The sequence below is a fragment of the Carassius auratus genome, chromosome 21 (genome assembly GCF_003368295.1).
Source record: "Carassius auratus strain Wakin chromosome 21, ASM336829v1, whole genome shotgun sequence".
Taxonomy (NCBI): domain Eukaryota; kingdom Metazoa; phylum Chordata; class Actinopteri; order Cypriniformes; family Cyprinidae; genus Carassius; species Carassius auratus.
Genome location: NC_039263.1, coordinates 18051597 through 18056621, shown reverse-complemented (window position 1 = coordinate 18056621; position 5025 = coordinate 18051597).

Genomic DNA, 5025 nt, shown 5'->3' with positions numbered 1-5025 from the left:
ACAACAACTTCATCTATCTAAGTTTAAATGTCCATTGTTAGTGCTTGACTTCTGTTGTTTTTAAAACTGAGCGATATGTTGTTGTATATGATTTGTCATATATATATCTGTGAAAATTAAAGCATGTCACAAAAGATAATAATGGAACTGCAACATTCCTTTAAAATCATGATTTTGTGAATGAATCTATTTATCTCATAGTTTAGGACAGATATCATAGTAGGAAATGTCATGACTTGGCATCTTGCACAACAAAAAAAGTTGCGTGACAAGTTTGATGACGCACTTATTATCTCAGAACATCATCAAGGTATTTGACCTTTCATTTATTTTACTAGTAAACTTCAGACAGCTCTGACAACTCTCTAACAGCTCACAAACTATAGTTGTCCTACTGTACATATGAAAATTTACTGTACACATAATGATTCTTAAATACATGGGCTTTTCAAGTACAGCAAATCGAGGCACAGACTGCAAGATAATCAAAATCACGATGATATTGATGGGTTCTTCAGATGAAATTTTTCTTGTGTTGTGTTAAAAGGGTCATATGACGCTTTTTAAAGATCGTTATGTTGTGTATTTGGTGTAACAGAATATGCTGACATGCTTTAATGTTCAAAAAACATCAAATACTGCATTTTTTTTTCAAATACTGTACATTATTGTAGGTCCTCTATGCACCGCCTCATTCACGCACGTTGATTTCTACAAAAACCTTCCATCCGAGAAGAGCAGACTGCTCTGATTGGCCAACTGACCCAGTGCATTGTGATTGGCCAATCACCGCAAAAACTCGTCGGAAATGTAATGACCTTTTCCATAATCGAGAGCTTTGTCTTTCAAAATAAATGTAAAGACAGTTGATAATGTCCTTAGTTTTACCATCAGTTCAAGCCTGAAAGGGGAGCAGAGTGGTGTTACAGACACAGTGTTGAAGCTTGTAATTGTTTGCAGTACACCGGGTGAGTTTCACGAGTTCATTCTGGTCAGTGTTTACATTCCTCCTCAAGCGCATGTGAGCTCAGCTTTACAGAAACTCGCTGATCAGATCACATACACAGAACAACAACACCCGGACTCTGTTTTAATAATTCTCGGGGGCTTTAATAAAGCCAATCTCTCCCGTGAACTGCCAAAATACAGACAGCATGCTACATGTCCCACGAGAGACAGTAATATATTGGATCACTGTTACACCACAATAAAGGATGCATATCACTCTGTTCCACGAGCAGCTTTGGGACGTTCTGATCACCTTCTGGTTCATCTAATACTGTCCTACAGGCAGAAACTAAAATCAGCTAAACCTGTATCAAGGACTGTAAAAAGATGGACTAATGAAGCAGAGCAGGATTTACAATCTTGTTTTGACCTTACTGATAGTGTTTTTGAAGCTGCTGCCACCGATCTGGACGAGCTCACAGAGACCGTAACATCATATATCAGTTTCTGTGAGGATATGTGTATTCCTACAAAGACTCAACTAATTTACAACAATGACAAACCATGGTTCACTGCAAAACTCAGACAGCTCCGTCAGGCCAAAGAAGATGCTTATGTGAAGGGGGACAATGTCTTGTATAAACAGGCTAAATACACACTGGAAAAAGAGATCAAAGTGGCAAAGAGGAATTATTCTGAAAAAATAAGGACTCAGTTCACTTCCAACGACTCCGCATCAATGTGGAAAAGTCTAAAGAAGATCACCAATTACAAGACACCACCCCCCAGCACTGTGTAGAATCAACGACTGGCAGACGATCTGAACGAGTTTTACTGCAGGTTTGAAAGAACACCCATCACCTGCCCTGAATGCCTCCCCACACAACCATTCACACCATTCACAACTCCTGCAACCAGCCCTGAATGCCTCTCCAAACAACCGTTCACACCATTAACAGCTGCTGCAACCCATCCTGAACACCTCTCCTATCAAGCACTCTCACCATTCTCACCTCCTGCGTCCCCCCTCTCCCCCACACCTGCAATTCAGATCAGCGAGAATGCGGTGCGCCAGGTCTTCCGGAAGCAGAAAAGGAAAAAAGCACCAGGTCCAGATTGTGTTACACCAGCCTGTCTGAAATACTGTGCTGACCAGCTGGCCCCCATCTTCACACAGATCTTCAACAGATCGCCGGAGCTGTGTGAAGTCCCTTCATGCTTCAAACGCTCCACCATCATCCCCATCCCTAAGAAAACCAAAATTACAGGACTAAATGACTACAGGCCTGTGGCTCTAATGTATGTAGTCATGAAGTCATTTGAAAAACTGGTGCTGGCCCACCTGAAGGACATCACTGGGCCCTTGCTGGATCCTCTTCAGTTTGCCTACAGAGCAAACAGGTCTGTGGACGATGCAGTAAACATTGGACTACAGAGGGTAGTCCGGACTGCTGAGCGAATCATCGGTACAACCCTCTCTTCTATTCAAGAACTGTACTTATCCAGAGTGAGAAAAAGGGCTGTCAAAATCACTCTGGACCCCTCACATCCAGCACACTCCCTCTTTGAACTGTTGCCATCTGGACACTAGAACGACCAGACACAGGACCAGTTTCTTCCCTCAGGCAATCCATCTTATGAACAGCTGAAAAATAACTGCGAACACACTACACTTTATATTTATATACACATACACTTTATTTATCTAACACACATACTTAGTATACACTTAAATTTTGCACATAATATACATGTACATACATAACTGCATTTTGTAATATACCTGCCTACAATTGTCCATTTGTATATTGTCATTCACTATCTACTTATTTGTATTTTTTATTCTTTTATTATGTCTTTTATGTTCTGTCGCTGTCATTCTGTTGTACTGCGGAGCTTCTGTCACGAAAACAAATTCCTCGTATGTGTAAACATACCTGGCAATAAAGCTCATTCTGATTCTGATTCTGATACACAAGCCATGGACGGTTAAGACAGCTGACTCCACTGTTTGTCCATCTCTCTCTCTCTCTCTCTTTCTCTCTCTCTCACTCTCTCACTCTCTCTCTCTCTCTCTCTCTCTCTCTCTCTCTCTCACACACACACACACACACACACGTCTGCGAGAGCGCACACACACGCAACACGCAGACACTATTGGCAAAACTCTGCATTTGAACATTCAATAGCAAATACTTAAACTAATAACAAAACATACTTCCACGTGCTGATTCAGTAGCGGCAGATTGTCATAGCAAAGTCAGAATGACCTCCTCTACTAGGTTCACCAAACAGTCGTCCATAAAATGCGTTTTTGTCCTGTTAAAATTAATCTTAAAGATTCCTATTTACATCTACTTTCGGAAAACCAAATAATGGCTGCTTCAACACTAACTGCGGTAAGGTTCGTGAACATTTGTGGCGGCATTATGCAAATATTTCAACATAGTGATGTAGACATGTGGGGGTGTGTTTGAATGAGCCGTTTTGAGGGGTGTGGCAGAGTCTCAACTTTTAAAAAGAATATCTCTTTTGATTTGAGACTTTAGTCTTTGCAATTTTACAGGTCTTCTTTATGCACCAAGAGCTTGTAACACTCAAAAGATAAAGGAAATTGAAATTATCATATGACCCCTTTAACAGTAATTGTATCTGCTCAGAAGAATGTTGGTGTCGAACTGATCTTTAATCATAAATATCCAACAATATTTATGATCAGAAATGTTGTGTGGTGGATCCCCAGGACAAATACACTCACAGATTGTTACGTGGAACTAAATGATTCTCAATCAGAAAGAGAGCTGATGGAAGATGGAATCATTAATCATCTACTCACCTGTAAAGTCTGTGTTCATGCTTTTTCCACAATTTCATCTAAACATTTATCTTTTATTTCAGCATTATTTTTTTAAAAGCAGTCCCAACACTATTATCTCCATTTCTTCTTGTACACACTTCATCATTCTTTTTTTTAAAGTCACGTTTGAACGTAAGAGATTTTATGAGATGTCCTTTTGTTCACAGTAAATATCTATGATTTTTTTTTTGAAGGAAGTGTGTGATCTCTGGTAAGATTTAAAAAATCTTTTAGTGCGGGCCAGCCTTCGTCTTCCATTGCTGGATGGAGAGAAACATACATTTAAATCACAATACTTGGTTTAATTTTTCGACTACAAATATTGTAAGTTAACAATTTGTGTTTAAGATTCAGGAGGAGGGGAAAGTAAAAAAATGTTGTTAACATTTAGATACCCTTATGTTGTTCCAAACCTGTATGAGTTTCTGTTAAACACAAAAGAAAATATTTTTCAAGAATGTTGGCAACCAAACATTGCTGGTAGTCATGGTAGCCAGTGTTTGTTTTGTCAGGTCTTGACTTTGGTAGGCCGTTCCCTAGCCTTTCATGTTCTGTGTTTATGTTTCTTATAGGCCTATTTTCTAATAAATTTAAATTTAAATCATTGTTTAAAACAATAAAGATAATGCACATTGTATGAAAAGCTAGTATAGAAACAGAATGAAAACTTACTGAATTGAAACATTTTCAGTTTATAGCTTATCTTTCACTTATGACTTTAGTTTGTTTGCTTGTATTTACACTGTGAGGGATGAGAAAAATGCTGTTAGTTGTGCCTAACCTGTTTTTAACTTGCACTTAAGCAGGATTTTTTTTTAATTTTCTTTATGTAAGCATGGAATAAATTTGCCTGGATATAGCTTAATAAAGTTCATGTATATGGAACATAGAGCATGAATGTTTTTGTTGTAAACACACATTTGTAAATCATTTTATCTTAATTGAGTGTGCACTAGTTCAGTATTATATATTTCTTATAGTGCTGTCAAATGATTAATCGAGATTAATTGCATCCAAAATAAGATTTTTTCTTTACATAATATATGAATATCTATCTAAAAGGTCATAATTTACTAGAATTCACCCCAATTTTTTTATTGAATTTCTTAACTGCTATTGTCTGATCAGTTTTATTATTATTATTATTATTATGCCATCTAACAGGTCTTCTAATACCAAAAGTGAAACTAAAGAAATGAATATCCGCATTTTTGAGGTTG